The 20,193-nt window shown below is 35.0% G+C and overlaps 1 protein-coding gene across 10 annotated transcripts in view; it reads right to left on the reverse strand.

The window, feature by feature from the left end:
• Positions 1-20,193, reverse strand: part of rut (adenylate cyclase rutabaga) — a 599,728-nt gene that overhangs the window by 322,056 nt on the left and 257,479 nt on the right. The gene's annotated exons all lie outside the window — the stretch shown is intronic.

Genomic DNA, 20,193 nt, shown 5'->3' on the forward strand with positions numbered 1-20,193 from the left:
CCACATTAGAATAAATCGAGTTCGTCTTCAGATTTCATTGTGAATATTTCAACCACTTATGATACGCTGAAATTTTCGCTGACTCACCATGTAGAAAACGTTGAAACGCAGGATGCAGAATTGAAACAAATTTATTTTTAAGGAAGATAATGAAAAAATCAGGACAGTATTTGAGGATATTTCCCTGGCTACTAACTGATGTAATCTCATTTGACCTTGACCATTACCTCGATGGTCGTACCAAGATCAAGGTGTTTTTTTAACGAAATCCCATATTTTTTCAAACGAATTTGAAAAGAATGAGAAATTATATGAATTCAAAAACGATTATTATGAGTTGAACCTTAACCCCGGAAACCAATACAATGATATTGACATCAAGGTCAGGGTCACGGTCAAATCAGATAACACCACTGAATATCCACGGTAAAACATTTTTGGAAAAGCATTCCTCAAATGTAATTTCGCTGTTTCAATAATTTCACGACACATGATGTAGTAATGAACTTATAAAATGAAAATAGAGTTTCATAAGGATACTTATCATGAAAAAAAGTAATGTAAACGTATTTCGAATACTTTCGTATAACTTTCCTGCAATCTATCTAAAATAAATAAAACTGAATTATACTGTAACAGAAAGTTACTGCATTTGATAAATTAGCTTCTTGGAAAAAAAATCAAAATCCATTTTCTTTATCCAACCTATTTAAATCAAAACATTATAATTTGTAGATATGATTCGTCTTTTGATGTAAATAAATTTGATATTATTATTATCATTGACACTGATAATATCAAGTTGATCGTCGGTATATGATAATGAAGACGGATAAAGTATTCAAAACATCACCAGATAAGTATACAAATAGAATATATTTCCGCGTCTGATTTCGAGTTGAACCGCGTTCAAAATTTTGCGTTGTTCGACTTTTCAGCTTCGACTTCGACATTTTTAGGAAGGAGAAAAGTGTGGCTGCACTGAGAGATACACTTTATATATTCTTGTTGGTTTGGAAATGAAAATTCATATTCCTTATTGATTCAGAAACAATTTCATAGATTCAATGGGAATTCTTACTTCGAATAAGATATTGCGATAATTTTACTCTGAAAAAAGTCTACAGGGATTCGCTGAGTGATTCTTCACTGGATGAATCAGTTTCATTAGAATTGATGACAACTGGAATAATTTTTTCTGATAATGAGTCTATGCGATCATCCAGATCCCGCATCTCTGCTTCGATTCTGATTGTTTTGTGGATACATTTTTCCCAAGCTTTTTGGTCGACTGTTTCCAAAGCACTGTATAGGTATTTACTTCACACAGCTTGAAGATCTTATTATTCCTTGCGATGAATCCTTTAACTTGAGCCCAAACCAACTCTATTGAATTCAATTCACAGTAATAGGGCGGCAACCGAAGAACCGACATTTCTTTAGCCTTCGCCATCTCATCGGTGACATACCTGACGAATTTTAACTTATGACGTTGAGCCAAGTTGAGGAACTCCGCTTTTAACATGGTTTATTCAAAAGGAATAGCTTTCATTTGTAACCACTCAGTAATATCTGTTCTCTTCCAACACGATGTCGGCAGCTTCTCGACTCGTCAACTGCGGTAACTTGCGTTATCCATTACTATTACGGATCCCTGTGAAGGTTTCACAAGTATGTTTTTAAACCATTCTTCGAATACTGTGGCATCCATTTCTTGATGATAATCCCCATTTTTCTTCGATTCAAACACCATTAATCCATCTTTCCCGAATCCTTCACTGCTGCCTATGTGAGTGATGATAAGACGACGACCTTTTCCAACTGGAATTTTCAAACCAGTGGACCAACCTACCATAAAGGCTTGTCTTCCACTTTTGATGTTCTGATCTTGCCAAACCTTCGAGACGGTATGACCCTCATTGTCCCATATTTCATCAAAATAAGAAATAGATTCACCTAGTTCTCTGGCTTTCTTTATTTCTCTTAAATAATTTCTTCTCCATTCTACAATCTCTGATTTTTCTTTTAACATGATCTTTCTACCTTGCTTTCCAAAAGTGAAATTCAGCTCATGTAATATCTTCCATAATCGAGTTCTTCTTATATTAGGAAAAAACTGTCTTCACGAATAACTAACAAAACTTGATTTAATGTAGGTATTTCGTTTTTTCAACAAAAAGAAGTATACTGTTCTCCTAATAGAATTCTTCACTTCTTCACCGATAACCAAACACTTTCTACCAGTGGATACTTTCGGCTCGAAAAAGTTGTTTTTCTTGAGTTCCTTCAGAATTCTGAAAATTGTCGATCTATTGACACCGGTCATACTCGCGCATTTTTGCAGTACTTCCTCCTTTCCTCCTTACTTTTTATTTCGGGCGGATATTGTATTCTTAAAGAATTATATACATTCATAATTGTTTTCACATTTATATTTAAAGGTGACAATTTCGGACGCTTCACGATTCCTAAACAACCATGTTGTATAGCTGTTTATTCAACGCGCTGTTTATTCGAAGTAAACTAAATAATATCACGATTAACCCCGCTAAAAAGCCAAGTCGGTCTTATTGGTGGGTGCGATGTTGACAGTATAATTCAAATGAATATATATTTATACCGCCTTCAAAAAACAATGTTTTTTCAAGCCCCTTCAACTAAATACCTATTGGTTGAAGAATATCTTGGTTACTACTGGGCATATTTTAACATTTGTCATAGTAGATTTGTTATTTTGTTTGTTAATGAATGATATTTTTCAAGAATAAATATTGTATTTTCGTCGTATACATTCATTTATTCAATTCGTTGAGAGTAAATAATTTGAATGCAGTACGCCTTTTGGCACTAATATATATGTATAAACATATATATATATATATATATATATATATATATATATATATATATATATACAGGGTCCTGCAACAGTGGCGCGGTGTTCCATATCTCTATATAGGAAGCAGATAGGAATCTAATTTTCTATAATATTACCTTATTGCTCGAGCTCGATAAAATAAAAATATTGGCGGTCACACAGGGTGTTCGATTTTTTCTGGGCGGATCCCAACTGTGTCTTTTCAAATGGCAACCTATATTTTTTATCGCTTTTTCGGTTTCTTCATAGAAAATAAAATAAACTTTATGTATATCTGCACTTCGAAAATATTGATGGTTTTCGAGATATCTAGCATGACAGGTTTTTTTTTCCAATATTCGTCACTCAGAATATTTGAAATTATAAAGTGGTGCCAAGTCCAGTTGAAATTTTTTTTTGGTCGAATATTCTACATTGGTAACTCTCTCAAACGATATATCTGAAATCGACCTGTGATATACAGGGTATGAAAAACCGCTTGCCAAATATTGTAAATGAAAATTTGCAAAATCTTCCTTATATTAAATGGAACACCCTGTATATTATTGATCCATAAGAAGCGCCAACGAAACCTCTACAAATTTCATTAAGTATTCCCTATGGCTAAGTTCAATAGTTTTTCTTAAATGAGCATTTCTTTCGAAAAATGGTCATTTTTTCAAAGCGAAATCCATTTGACGACTGATAAGAATATACAAAAAATACCCTTTCCTTAAAATATCGCCCATTCCTAAAATTACCTGTTGCTAGATGAACAAGTTGCGAATTACACCACAAAATGGACGTTCTTGAATAGTTACAATAATTTCAAAAATCTCGGAATTTGTGCCATATTCTTTCGGTCTAAAACAACCTTTCAGCGAATGAAATATTTATTGGAAATCAAGTAGTCTGGCAAATGACAGAACAAAATATTTGGCTGCAAATGAATATAGAAATTTTTAGTCAATCGTGAAGTTGAACTGTCGGTATAATTTCATCAGAATGTTGTTATCAAAAAGTGATTTGATTGATATGATTTTCATATTAGGTGAATCGGACAGGAATTGTTTATTGGCAAGTAGAATTTATTCTCAACGGTATCCAGATAGAAGGCATCCAGATGAAAGATCTTTCCGAAAGGTCTTGGGACGATTCGTTGAAACTGGATCTATTAATTATTCCAAACATGAGCGCATCAAGCCAGCTACTAATGAAGATAATGAATTGCAAGTTCTTCTTGCTGTTGAAGAAGATCCTAGTAGGAGTTAACGACAAATTGGGGAAATAGTGGATATAAGTGAGAGATCAGTGCAACGAGTATTGAAGAAACATCGCTTGCATCCATACCACGTTCAGTTACATCAAGAACTACTGTATGCTGATTTCGAGAAAAGAGTGAGATTTTGCAATTGGGCCATGAACAAAATTCGTCGGAACGAATATTTTTTCAATAATATTTTATGGTCGGATGAATCGACATTCCATAAAAATGGATTTGTAAATCGACATAATTACCATTATTATGCGACAGAAAATCCTCACTTATTGAGACAGGTGGATTATCAACATAGGTGGTCGATAAATGTCTGGGGAGGCATCATTGGAGAATATGTAATTGGTCCATACTTTTTTGAGGGATATATGAATGGTGCAATGTATCTCAATTTCTTACGAAATGATTCACCAGGTTTGTTAGATGATATTCCTCTTGACCTCTGCAATAGAATGTGGTTACAACATGATGGTGCACCTGCTCACTATTCGGCAGAAGTGAGAGATCATCTAAATGAAGTATTTCCCAATAAATGGATAGGACGGAATGGGCCTGTACGGTGGCCCGCTAGATCACCAGATTTGACGAAACTAGATTTTTTCTTATCGGGATACATAAAAAATATGGTTTACGTTGAGCCACCAACTTCTCCCGAAAATATGCGACTTAGAATAACGAATGCTTTTCGCAGCATTACACCAGCTGTCTTGCGCAGGGTAGAACAGTCTTTCAAACATAGACTTCAGCTCTGCATTCAAGAAAATGGAAGACATGTTGAACATATTTTATAAAAGTTTCATTATCAACCTTAATTAAACTCTCCCTTTTGTAGTTTTGTAATTTGCCAGTTGACAAATTTGAATATCTAGAACTCAAGCTCTGAATGAATATAATAACATGAAAAAAATAGTTATTTATAATGTTTCTTTCTTTTAACTTGTTTGGTTTGATATTGCACGATTTATGAGTGAAATTCTGCATCCAATGAAAAAATAATTTTCCATTTAGCAAAAAGTGATAGGTACATACATTTATTTCGTTAAAAAATATTTGTTTGGACACCTTCTAATGTTCAAAATTGAAACAAGATATCTTTCGTATATTTTTATCAGTCGTCAAATGGATTTCGCTTTGAAAAAATGACCATTTTTCAAAAGAAATGCTCATTTAAGAAAAACTATTGAACTTAGCCATAGGGAATACTTAATGAAATTTGTAGAGGTTTCGTTGGCGCTTCTTATGGATCAATAATATATAGGGTGTTCCATTTAATATAAGGAAGATTTTGCAAATTTTCATTTACAATATTTGGCAAGCGGTTTTTCATACCCTGTATATCACAGGTCGATTTCAGATATATCGTTTGAGAGAGTTACCAATGTAGAATATTCGACCAAAAAAAAATTTCAACTGGACTTGGCACCACTTTATAATTTCAAATATTCTGAGTGACGAATATTGGAAAAAAAAACCTGTCATGCTAGATATCTCGAAAACCATCAATATTTTCGAAGTGCAGATATACATAAAGTTTATTTTATTTTCTATGAAGAAACCGAAAAAGCGATAAAAAATATAGGTTGCCATTTAAAAAGACACAGTTGGGATTCGCCCAGAAAAAATCGAACACCCTGTGTGACCGCCAATATTTTTATTTTGTCGAGCTCGAGCAATAAGGTAATATTATAGAAAATTAGATTCCTATCTGCTTCCTATATAGAGATATGGAACACTGCGCCACTGTTGCAGGACCCTGTATATATATATATATATATATATATATATATATATATATATATATATATATATATATATATATATATATTTGGATGATGCAACTAATTTTTCCTTTATTTTCAGTATTTTACTATTAATGTAAGTTACAAAAAGGATTTGAAGCTCTATGACTTCTCTCTCTCTCTCTCTCTCTATATATATATATATATATATATATATATATATATATATATATATATATATATATATTTATATATACATATTTTCATAACATACTAAATATCATAAAAATAAATGCATGAGGTCGTTTAATTTCGATTAAATTGGTACACTCGATCACCCTGTACATTTCTATGGGTTGAACAAAACCTGCAAAAACGGTAACTAATCTTTTATCAAGTTTTTTACAAATTGTAGGTTTTCGGCTAAAATGAATAATCTGAAAGTGTCGAGTTTGTACATTCTATGCAGTTCTTGCTCAGTAATTAAACTGGAAATAGTGTGCTTTAACATGGAACGCCATCACTTACCATTGGCTGAGATGAATAGAGCTGTAGGGCTTCTTCAACGTGGCATGCGACAAAATGATGTAGCTCTTCGTTTGGGGGTCTCCCAAAGTGTTATCAGTCGATTGTGGCGGCGTTTCCGTGAAACTGGCAGTCCAACCGAACAACATCCAGGGCGGAGAGGCGATACAACTGCAGTTCAAGACCGATTTTTGGTCTTAACCGCAAGAAGACAACCGACAATCACAGCACCTGAGTTGGTTAACGTGTTGCAGCAGACGCACCAGGTAACCATTGGTCGTGATACTGTCAGAAATCGACTGCATGAAGCAGATCTCCACAACAGAAGGCCACTTAGATGTCCACCTTAGTCGAGAGGAAATCGCGGTAGAAGATTAGAGTGGTGTCACGAACATCAAAACTGGGATGCAAATGATTGGGCCACAGTTATGTTTACAGACGAATCCAGATTTGGATTTCATCCATATTCTCGTCGAGTAAGAATGTGGAGCCGACCTGGAAATAATGAACGTTTGAGACACGTCCAGGAAGTCCACACATACAGAGGTGGTACAGTAATGCTATGGGGCGGAATTATGATCGGCGGCACAACCGATCTCGTTTTTCCAAATCGCTCCCTCACAGCTCGACAGTACCTCGACACCATTCTTCTACCTATCGTCCGTCCGTTTGCTGATGCCGTTGGTGAAAACTTCCACCTAATGCACGATAATGCTCGTCCACATGTCGCGCGTCTAGTGACTGACTGGCTCACCAACGAAGGAGTGATGTATTGCCATGGCCAGCACAATCACCGGACCTGAATCCCATCGAGCATGTGTGGGACATGCTTCAACCAAGAATTACTCCGCATATGGGGAATATTCACATAATGTTTCAATTGAGAGAGCTTTTAATCGCTGAATGGGCAAATGTACCTCAACAAGACATTGACAATCTCATTTTGTCGATGCACGATAGATGTAGGGCCGTAATAAACCAGCGTGGTGACCATACTTTGTACTGATTCCAATTTTTTCTGTATTATGATTTTTTTTCGGGGTGCCAAAGAAGAGCCATATTTTTTTTTAGTTCTGCTTATATGCGCACTCAGTATTTTTGACCATTTAATAAATTTTGTTGTAAGTTACATTCGTTTAATAATCACCCGTCAACTTTTTTTCCCTAAAGCCATCTAAAAAAAAATATTGCCATTTTTAAAAATATCCCTAGACTTTTCCGATGTGTGTAGTTAGTCCTTAGCTCGCACATGAGTTTCTCAACTTCTGAGAGTTGTTGTTCGTATGGGGGCGACAGCTGATTAACGGATTTTAAACAGATTTTTTTTTCAAGCTACCGACAATGGATAATTTTACTTTACCAGCCAGCATTATGTTTAAGAATATAGTTAATTGATTAGATTTTTGTTTCTTCAACAATCAAAATTTCCTTTGATTATTTCATTGTCAACATGAGATTCAGTTGAATATCATTTTTTGAATGTATGTCAATAACAATTTATTGGGATATTTACACTAGACAGTTTACAAAACCTCAACAGGTGTTTGACTAGACATTTTCATTACTTAGTGGATTGTATAACTGTCAGGTGAAGATTTAATACTTTTTTCTCTTCCCTCCATTTTTAAACTATTCATTATATGTTTGACAGCAGGTAGGAAATGGCTCATTTAGAAAACACTTTATATCCGTGTATCAACCACCATTAGTTTTAATTATGAGCTTTCATTCAGTATCTCGTAAACATTCAAAATGACTGATAACGATCAAGAAATTTGTGCTACTCCACCAGATATTACCGAGCATATGCGATGAATAATTTGCTGCCAGCAAAATCAAGAGAAGAATACGAATATAATTTCGAAAATTTAATGAGTTGGCGAGAGAAGAAAAACATTTCCGTTTCCCGAGAACGTTCTTTTCGTTTATTTCAAGATTAAGTAACAACTACGAAACCATCGGCATAATGGGAAATTTACTTCATGCTGAGAAGTACCCTGAATATCAAAAAAAATGTGGACATTATCAAATATTCCAACTCACGTATCTCTCTAAAACGCAAACCAAAGAAATCGTCGACGCTTACCACTGAACAAATATATCAATTCATTAAGGAAGCTCCAGGATGTCAAATATTTGTTTTCGAAGGTAAAACAACTCCGCTTTTTCCTTCTATTAATTTTTTATGAACTTTTTGCAACAATTTTTGAAATTCTAAGACACAACATGAAGGTTATAACTGATTTATTCAACCTCACCAGCCAAAAAATACCTATTCGCACTTGTATTTGACATTATCAGGAGTGTATAAGCTGACTTGTGGCTCTTGCTCAATACTGTGTATTGGCCAAAAAAAGACTAATTCCACATTTGCAAACCACCTTTTACCAGAAGGACATGAGTTTAATCACGGATACGACGTATTACATTCAAAAGAGAAATGTTTGAAACTCAATCTTCTAGAATGTTTAGAAATCAGTAGATTCAAGAATTCGGGTTATTTATTGAATGTTCAATTATATTTGAATAACTCCCCGTTACTAAATGTTTTTTCAAATGTGGAAACTGGGACATAAGCTCAGGCAATTTAATTCATTACAACTCAGGTAAAACTCAGGTACTTCAAATTGTATATTAAGTATTGAATATGTAGCATATAATAAGTAAAGACACGCCTGAAGAAGCCATTGTATGGCGAAACACGTGTTCGCTACTTATATCACAATCAGACATCACATCGGTAATCGCCAGAGTAGCTCAGCGGTAACACATTAGACGAAAGATATACAGAATAACATGTATATATGATTTCAAATAAAGTATTTTTGATTTTGTATATATAGCATATATTCTTCCTATAACCCGAGTTCAAATCCCACTGCTGGAAGTTTCCTTTTTTTATGTAAATGATATAATTATATTTTAGTATTATTTCTCGGAGGGTAGTGGTAATTTTTACATTTGGAAAATCCAGAAACATATACTGGACACTGCTTCAGAAGATCATCTGCAACATTTCTAGTTGATGGAGGGGGTGACTTAACGGCATTAAAGCGCCATGGTGGCTGGAAATGTCAGACCGTGGCCGAAAGTAGATGTAGATAATTCTATGGCATCAAATGTACTCATAAATAGTATTGAAAAAATTTGTATTTCCACTGTTTCAAATTCTCAACAAAACAAAAAGTATAGAACGCACCTCTAGGATAAGGCCAATTACGTTCCCACGCGAATTATCGCACTCGGCTATCGCCTCATGCTTACAATTTTTCGCTTGTGTTTGATTGGCTTCTTATCCTACTCGTTACGTAATATACTATTGAATGGATATATATCATGTATCGGCTATTTCCATCACATACATCCTGAACTGTAACGAGTAGTACACCATATTCCACCATATTTATTCCAATGGATTAAATAACTGTATTAAATCTTTCGAAGAGACTCACTGCAAGTTTTAAAATGACAACCCACTGTTGCTCAAAATTTAATGCAAGTTATCTACAATCCTACGTATCTGCCATAAATAAAAGCTCAACTTATGCAACTTGAGATTGTTTGTAGATGAGATTCATTATAATGTAGCCAACAAGCGAACATAAACATCAAACACGAACAGCCAAGGGGTTCAATTTGTATCTCAAAAATTATATATTATTTCGGAAAATTACAGATGAGAATCGATAGGAGGTGTTTCGTATAAAAATACCGGGGTGAAGTACAAAACCATCAGTTTCGGAAATTATGTTTGAACAACAATAATGAATATGTGAATAAAACTCAAATTTTTGTGAAGATTAAAATGAGAGACAAGGATGAAAAAAAATTATAATTAATTATTATCCTTTCTAGTGGCACCCATTCCAACCCAATATGATTAGTTCACTTCCACATCGGACATCACATCAAAAGAATAAGAGAAATCAATCAATCAATTTATTTCATGAAAAGCAATGGAAACATTGGAAATTTACAAAGAATAAAGAAATTACAAGAAATATATTTGCGCCATATATTTGAAATTGCATAAATAATTCAGATCTAGATAGTGTCTAGATAAACAACTCGATTACTGTTAAAAATTAGAACAACAAAATGTAATGTTTTCTATATCAGAATTAGTCCCTAGCATTGATATACAAAGAAAGTGGACAAACAACTACAAGAGCATGGACTTGATTTGCAATAATTGTATGGGTAGTTCATTATTGAGTATGAGGTTTGGTGAAAAATCTTATTGAATAAGTTCGTGAAAAACCCAGGTAGACAATGGTAACCCACTTTTGTTATCCTTCTCTCAAAGTTCAGCCGCTCCAGGAGAACAGTATATGTGACGGAAGGCTGAAATCTTATACTGCACGCAAATGACCATTTATGACATCCCGTGTTGAAGATCTGTCACCATCTACAGAACGAGTACCTCATAATATTCCAAAATATGGATTTTCAATCAGTATACGAACATTGATGAGAACTTTATGCCTGAAAAAGTGGTATGGTTAACGAGAATCAACCACTTGTTCATTATTTGTCTGATGATGACTGACTCTGTATGTATAAGCAGGGTATTTATCAAACATGCGGCAAGGGACTATTCCTTGGACTACTCTAAGGATATTTTCGTAGATACGGGGCGAAAAAAAATGTTGACAACAATTTTGGTAATTTTAAAATTATTAACGTAGCCGAAATAACCGAAATAAAAGTATAGCGCACTACACTGGACCTACCTAATTATAAAAAATGTAACATTCCGATCACTACAAACGGCTGCAGACATTCAATTTGCTGAGTGTAACGTAATCAGAAGCGATCCTGGTGTTTTAAAAGAGTTCGGGAGTCGATGAGGAGAAGATTGGATTCTTGCATTCGAGGGGGGGTAGTCATTTTCAACAGTTCTTGTAGGTTAAGAAACATTACATGTAATTTTTAACGTTTGTTTGAAGGTGATTGACAATGTTTCGTGATGAATTTCACTAGTTCGGACTTCCATTGTCTATTATATAAAATGATTTGAAATCCCTGAAACAAGTAAAAAAGAATGATTAAAAAAGGATAGTTGAAAATAACAATTATATTAAGCAACAATAAACCTGAAATGAAATGATAGTGAAATAACCTACAAGTGAAAATATAATAATTGAATAAATAAAAAAAATAAAAATTAAAGGGTGATGAGTCATCACCCGAAGACGATTGTAGATACCAACAATCGAAACGTCGTGAACTAACGTGACTTGGAATCTCTACACTTTTTATTTTTATTATTTTCTTTTTTGCATCCCTTTAATTTTTATTTTTTATTTATTCAATTATTATATTTTTACTTGTAGGTTATTTCACTATCATTTCATTTCAGGTTTATTGTTGCTTAATATAATTGTTATTTTCAACTATCCTTTTTTAATCATTCTTTTTTACTTGTTTCAGGGATTTCAAATCATTTTATATAATAGACAATGGAAGTCCGAACTAGTGAAATTCATGTAATTTTTAGTAATAAATTGTTATTGTCGAAATTCTTTTTCGCTCCGTATCTTCGAAACAAAGCTATCTATAAAAAATGATCAAAGGACAAAATATCTTCAGAGTAGTCCAAGGAATAGTTCCTATAATTTTTTCCGTATGTTTAATAACCACCCTGTATTATTTATATTATAAAACCAAAACATATTAATTCATCAAAAATAAATGATACGTGTTTACTAATTTGCATACAAGTGAATATAATTGAGAAATTTGAGTTTACTGTTTATGAGATGATTTTGAAAGTTTTGACATAGATGTTTTTATGAATTGCGATGAAATCAAGTAACAAGTAAAAAGTTCACCAACCTGACCCTCTCTCCCCTAAGTGAACTTTCAACTATAAACTTAAATACATCGATGAATAATTCAATATTCGATAATAAATTTCTTACTTAATTATCGATAATGATGATTTCTATAATAGTATACCTACATTGAAAACACACTGCGCAGATTTTCAAATAAATTATATTTATTTGGAAATTATTATGAAAAATTATTTAGTTTCAAACGCAAAGAAAATAAAAATTCGTAAAATTTTATGAATTTTCTACTTCTGCATTAATAAAAGCAGTCATTGGTGCTAAAACTTTATTGCCTAATGAAAGGAAGGTCCAGAGGATGACACAGATATTAGTACAAACGTAATATGGATAGAAGAATTGAAATAAAACAAAAATTTTCTGTACAATTAACATTTACATTACCTTCATTTTGTCCAAGAGAAAATTTGAGACCATAGAAAATCATGTGACATATTGATATTATACTGAGTGTGATTTCAAACAGATGGTGTTCCTCCATAACGTGGCTTTGTAGTAATCTCTAATTCGGTCCTCAGACTGATTTTATTCATATTTTAATATTGGGATATATCAAAAATAAATGCGATGTATGATTAATAAAGAAGACAAAAACGCTTTATTTGTGCTGGCGATATTTGACCAAACTAGATTCAAGAGATCAGAAGAAGATATGCTGAAATTCAAAGGCACTTTTGATTATATCTGGTTGAGTATCAACAATAACAGTTTGTAAGTATATAATCGTAGATTTGCTATTTCTATAGAATGTTTTTAGATTTTTTGATACATTTCAGAATCAGTATCCTTTGCTCTCGAAATTTCGTTGCATACAAACAAATTTGATGAGATGTTTCCGTTAAAAATCTATCAATACTAATAAAAATGAGAAAGGATGGATGTATGTATGTATGTTTGTGGCTCTTTCACGCTTTAAAAACTTAACTGATTTAGATGAAACTTCACATAAATACAGCTTATACATCTGAATTAGATATAGGCTACAATCTGTATCTGTAGAGTCAGGACATGCCTGACAGTTTCATCTTCCTGTTCACACAGCCTGCATAGGGGTGTGTCCACTAGCCCCATATAATGGAGATGTTTCCTTAGTTGACAGTGGCCAGTCAGAAATCCTACTGTTAAGGGTAGATTTTTCCTGGTCATCGCCAGATATTTCTTCGGCGCCAGCTTATCAGGGTCGCCACTGAAATTCTTAGTCCAGCCGCTTTCTTGACCTAAGAGTCGGCAATGCGATTACCTTTACTCCTGTCGTGCCCTTCAATCCACCTCAGGATAATGTTATTATCTACCGAGGCTTCGGCTAAATCTTGGTGGCACTCAAGTACTAGCCATGTAGTAACACGTCTGTTCAAGGCTCATAGAGCTTGTCTGCTATCAGTGCAGATTGTTACGTTTTTGCCAGAAATCCCTTTCCTGTGTATTTCGTTTGTGGCGATTGAGATACCAGCCAGTTGTGTTTGAACCACGCTGGTATTTTTTCCCATTCCTCACTTAATCCTTAGGCTTAGTGATCTGGAGTACACTCCACATCCTGAGCCTTCTTTGGTTTTTGAGCCGTCTGTATATATGTGTATTGCATTTGTAGCATCTGACTCTGTGTTCTGTTTTATTTGTATTTGGTAGGGTTTATAAAACACAAACCTGGGTTCAATTACAACACTGGTTGCTTGCAGCAGAGGTTTCGCAATAAGCACTTCTCGCCATAAGCTCAGTCTTAATTGAACCATTCCTACTTCGAGGTTTACACCAGCCGTATGCAATCGTAACATGGTCCTTAACGTAACCTACTTATATAGGCTACAATTTGTAAATTGTATATAGGCTACAATTTACAAAGGTTTTACGTAATTTTGGTCAAAATATAACGACAAGTGTTAAATAAGTCAGAAACATTCTTGCTTCTTGAGAGCTCTCTTGGCGTGGGCTGCCTATACCGTTGGTGTTACATGGTTGGTGTTACCGTATGATTGTTTACCTCAAATAGTTGAATATCAATGAAGCGAAATCGTCGAGAACGCGACCCGAACGCGGACAGACATCTTTGACGGTTACGTTAGTTTTACGAATTTTTTTATAGGCTTGATTCTCAAAGCAATTCATTACTTGGTGCAGTTGGCATATTTTTCAAGTTACTGTGTTTCCAAAGCAAAAATATAAATTACTAGCTGTTGCCTGCGGCTTCGCCCGCGTAAAATTTGGTTTATCACATTAGATTTCGTGACAGACCATTTTAAACAAATAGTTATAATATTTTTTTTTATTAACTCAAAACTTCAGGTTTCCAACTTCAAATCTGACGAAATTCAATACAATCTTTGAATCCCTATTTTCCCCCTTTGGGATGGAAATTCCTGATTCACTTTCTTGGTGCTTAGAACCTACCTGCATATTTTAAGATTCTATGTTCAGTAGCTTCGGCTGTACGTTGATATATAAGAGTGTCAGTCAATCAATAGGCAATCACTTATACAATACTAGCTGTTCCCCGCTGTTTTACCCGCGTTACCGTGGAAACCTATCATATGTGTTATTCCAGGTCACGATGTGTTTTTAAAAAAATCTGTTTAAAATCTGTTTTTCCGTTAATCAGCTACATACAAACTTACATTTGAATCCGTTGAGCTGTTTAGGCGTGAAAAAGTAAAAAACGTAAATACATACATTACATTCATCCATCCTCACAAACTTTACGCATTTATAATATTAGTAGGGGTAGGATTGGCACGATTACCAATGTATTCCATTCTTATCCTTTCAGAGTTTTTTGCTGATGCTATTCAATATTGAAACTGTTATACTAACATACAGACGGAGCTACTCAACCTAGAATCTTGAAATATGCAGGTAGGTTCTTTGTATAACGTAAATGAGCATCAAGGAAGAGAATCAGTAATTTCCACCCGGGGGAGAAATAGTTGTTTGAATTTCGTCAGTTTTGAAGTTGGAAACCTGAAGTCTTGGGTTGATTACAAAATATTCTATTTCTTTAAAATGATCTGTCACAAACCAAATTCTAGGCGGGCGAAGCCGCGGGTAACAACACGGGTTCACATATTTGATTCAGGTACGAAAGCTTGTTACTTGCAAAATAGTAATGAGGAAATCAGTTGTGAATATTTCAGTTAAAGTAATTTCACATGAAAACTCAACTAGAAAACTCTTCGTTTCTATCGTTCCGCATTTCAGCCGTGACACATTTTCAAAATAATCATTAGGATTTAACCCACTTCAAACTTAATGCTTTTTATTTCATAGAAATTATCGTAACCAATTTTTCGAACAACACACAAAAAGACAATAAAATGTAAACAGTAAATTTGTAGAACATAACCACAAGACCTACTGGAGTTCCCAAGTTACTTACTTGATGGCTAACCATTTCATATTGTGTTCCCTAGAGGCACCCGACCCTAAAATTCCCAAGAGTGAAATACCCCAACTCCATTATCTTTTGTTACACCAGAGAGACAAAGTTATCAACAAAAATCAACACCACATCGATGCAAAACTTCACACCACAATTTGCAATGATCAATTACCCTCATAAACAAATGAAATAATTGATATAAGGATATAAATATTTCGAAATATTAATGTCTCCCAACTAACTATACAAGAGGGTCTGGTAAGAGGGTCTGTCGGAAAACCACTACTTCTGTGTAGGTAGTTGAGATACATTAATATTTCCAAATATGTATTTTCTTATACGTATGTATCTCTCCTCGATTGTTATCACTTTTGATTTCTGTTAGATTTTCGATATATGGGATACTTCTTTTCCGTTTGAGGTTTTGCTCACGAGATGGAGTTTTTTATTTACATTATTTAATTGATTACATTTATTTAATGTCGCATCTACCTCGTGGGTTATTAGCGACAATTCAAATTTCATAGAAGTATTGATTTCCTACAATAAATTTTCTTATACGGTACATCAGCTTTATACGTCTTAGAAAGGCAATTGGTTTTTCATAGTTACAATTTTGTCCTAACGCTGCTTCAATTGAAGGGGGGATATCGTACTCGACTCTTTCATTGTAGTAAGATGCGCACTCAGATAAAATATGTTTTGACACTTATGGCACAGTCACAAACTTCACATGTTGGAGGGTTATTACCGTTGAGGATGTGACGTGACAGATAGTTTTTGGAAGTGATTTCCAGGGTAAGACCAATGGTTTGATTGCTGATAACTTAGAGTTGGAGCCATTCCATTGCTGTTGCCATACGTTGGTAAGGATTTGTTTGTAAAACGGTTTCAGGTCAGGGTGGGCTATTCTTTTTTCAATATCTATGAGTGGGTTAGTAATAGTATCCTTTGCCAGCTGGTCGGCCCTTTCGTTGCCTGCTATACCAACATGTAATGGAACCCACATAAAGTGGATATGTTTTACATTTCTCGATGATTGAGTGGAGCTTATGTTTGATGTGGAGTATGTTGGGGTGTTCTGGGTTTAGCTTCGTTATTGCCTCCAGTGTACTCAATGAGAAGTAATTACCAAAAATTTTGAATGATCGCTTTTCTCTACATATTCAAGTGCTTTCCATATGGCATAAAGTTCTCCTGAGCACACAGTGCTTTCTGCTGGTAGTTTGAAAGAGTGATTGCAGGCAGTACTGGTGAATGCTGCCCCCACTCCTCTTTCTGATTTGGATGTGTATATTTGGATACAGTCTTCGAATTTTTGCAATAGTTGTTGAAAAGTTGTGTGAATTACACTATGGTTGGTTTTATTTTTCCCCAATTGAACGAGCTCTTTTTCAATGTTAATGCTTGGAATGGTCCATGGAGGGGGATTAGGAATGTTTGAGGTGTTAACAATTTCATGTCGATTGAGTAGCAAGTTGGAAAGGAATCGATTGAGTCTCTCGTAGAATGGAATTGCCACTCTCTTTCTTTTTGCAAATGTATTTCTGAACCTTTGGGCTATAACGTTATGGGAAAACAGGGTTATCTGGGTTAGATTTAACTACAGCAGCATATGTGAGGCTGAGCTATTTTCTTCGGATATTTAATGGAGGTTCTCCTGACTCACAGTATGAACTTTCAACCGGACTTGTGTGGAATGCTCCAAGAGCAATTCTGAGAGCACAGTTTTGGATGGTGTCCAGTTTTTTCAAGGTCCCGTTTTTTGCGGAGTTGTACGCTATAGAACCGTAATCCAGTTTTGATCTAATCAAATATTTGTTTGAAAAATCTGTTCAAAATCTGTTTTTCCGTTATTCAGCTGTCGCCCCCATACGAACGACAACTCTCAGAAGTTGAGGAACTTGTGCAATAGATCAACATTAATATATTTGTATCTGCACCCCATGATCTAGATGCAATAGTTTTCATTATGTTTGGACCGCTCTGACAAGTCATTTTTAGGTATGTAATGTGCTCATTCCAGTTGAGTTTTTGATAGAATATTATACCCAGGAATTTTGTATTTTCGACATATCTTGTATTTTTGATTATCTACGTAAAGTCTAGCTTTCAGAGGGGCTGCACAGTCATCAATGATACTGTTGATTGCAACCAAGAAAAGAGTAACACTCAGCGAGGTTCCTTGGGGGACTCCATTATCTTGGGTTCTTTTGGAGGAGAGTGTGCCATTAACACGAACTTTGAAATTTCTGTTATTCAGAAAGTTCGTAATGAATTTCAGCGAATTTCCAATTATTGACCATTCATGATTATTGAGTGTCGCCATACCGTTTCATATGCTTTTGATATATCAAAGAATATTGCACTGCACTCTTGGGAGTTAGCAAAAGCTTCGTGGACATCTGACTCAAGGTCAACTAGATTGTCGAGAGTGAATCTCTTTTTTCTGAATCCGCTTTGTTGAGGCATGATTAGTTTCCGATTTTCCAAGGTCCATATCAGTCTTTTATTAATTATTTTCCCTATTACTTTACACATGGCACATGTTAATGAGATTGGTCTGTACGAATCCGTTAATGATTTTGGTTTTCCTGTAGATGGAGTTGTTACTAGTTAACAATCTTTCTCTCAGAGGAAGGTTTCATATATGTAGCAGAGCCGTGTTGTAATTATTCGAGTTCCAGACACTTTGCTGTCTGGTTGGGATATTTTTTATACTGACGAGAGGTACTTCATCGAAACCGCGGTCTGCAGGTGATCTACTTGAATAATTTCAACATGGTCCTGCTGTTGGATGAAGGAGAAACATCTGCGAGACTAGCCTCTGTGGGGAATCGTGCATAAATGTCTGTCTCTCATCGATAGTTTTCACTTTTGATTTCTTAAATGATTGAATTTCTCTAGTTCGGATTTTCACTGTCATCCCCTGAAGACGATTGTGGATCCTAACAATCGAAAGATCGTGAAGTAACTTGACTAGTAAAAAGGTCAAAAAAACTCTTCCAAATAATTATAGATCAGTCGTTCTGCTATCAGTGATATGAAAAATCATGGAAAAAGTTGTAAACCTCCGTATCCTCAAATATTTGGAAGGCTTCAACATCTTGAGCGATCATCAATATGGCTTTCGGAAACAAAGATCAACAGGCGACCTTCTATCGTATGTCACCCATAATTGGAATAACGCAATGGAGAAACATGAAGAGTAAAGAGCTATTGCGCTTGATATTTTTTTGTGATATTTCTTTGACCGTGTGTGGCATGAGGATTCGCTGGCCAAACTTCGATGCTATGGCTTTTCGAAACATTTTTGTGTATGGCTCCTCAGCCATACACAGAACGTTCCCTGCAAGTGGCCGTCGATGGATATCTCTCGAATACTTTCACCATCAACGCTGGTGTTCTCCAGGGATCCATATTGTCTCCAAACCTCTTTTTATTGTATATCAACGACTTATTGAAGAAAACCAAGAATCCAATATATTTCTCTGCTGACGACAGCACACTTGTCTCGTCATTACATTTGGATTCCAGGACATCGGTTCAATATCTTAATGGGGATCTAGAAGTGATTTTGAATTGGGATGAAAGTAACCAGGTTCAATTCAATGCCACAAATACCTAAGCATCGGTTTTCTCCAAAAAGATAAATGTTTCTGAACCGGATATAATAAGGTCAGGTCAGACAATTCCGCTTTCTGCCTCGATACGTTTGTTGGGGGTTAAAATGGACACCAATATGTCTTGACACGATCATGTCGCTGAAATTACAAAAGCTGTTTTTCAAAAGCTTGGAACACTGTTCCGAACCAGAAAACTGTACATACATCAGCAACTTTTGATACTTTATAAAACTCAGATCAGACCTTCTTTGGAGTATTGTTCTCATATATGGAGCTTCGCCCCCAAACATACCGTGAAGCTGCTGGATTCCATCCAGAAAATACCCATCCGCCTGACTGGAGACGCAAACATCACTTGAAACCTTGATAGTCTGGAACATCGAGAAAGGTTTGAGATTTGTCTCTCTTCTATAGATACTTTCACGGGAAGTGTTCAAGTGACTTGACACATATGACTCCACCAAGAGCGCTACATATCAGAAATACGCGACGGACTGTGGCTGCTCATCGTTTCGAAGTTCACCTCAGTACACCTCAAACTTCACTGTTTAAGAACTCTTTCATTTGGAGAACAGTGTTTATATGAAATAAACTTCCTGAGAACGTTTTTCCAAATGGATTTGATCTCCAGTGATTCATGTGAATCACTACTTTCGTACAGGCACTGCTCTGAGAGCGCCTTAAGGATTTTGCAGTTGTGCTTGTGTTTCGCCCTTGAAAAAAAAGAATGATCGATGGGATATATGATTTTATACTTACTTATTTTTACAAATATTCTCCGTATCACATTTATTTGCTTCAACTTGAAAAAGCGTTTAGAAAAACTGGTATGTGTATAATCAGAGAAGCTCACAGTTATTAGTAGAAAATTACTGGACTCAAACCCTCTGGACTATTGACTCATGAGCCACACTCTAACTGAGGGATCATACAGATACAGTATTT

This window comes from Leptinotarsa decemlineata, unplaced genomic scaffold (assembly GCF_025532065.1).
Source record: "Leptinotarsa decemlineata unplaced genomic scaffold, Ldec_3_MD MMD2_tig00000251_RagTag_RagTag, whole genome shotgun sequence".
NCBI lineage: Eukaryota > Metazoa > Arthropoda > Insecta > Coleoptera > Chrysomelidae > Leptinotarsa > Leptinotarsa decemlineata.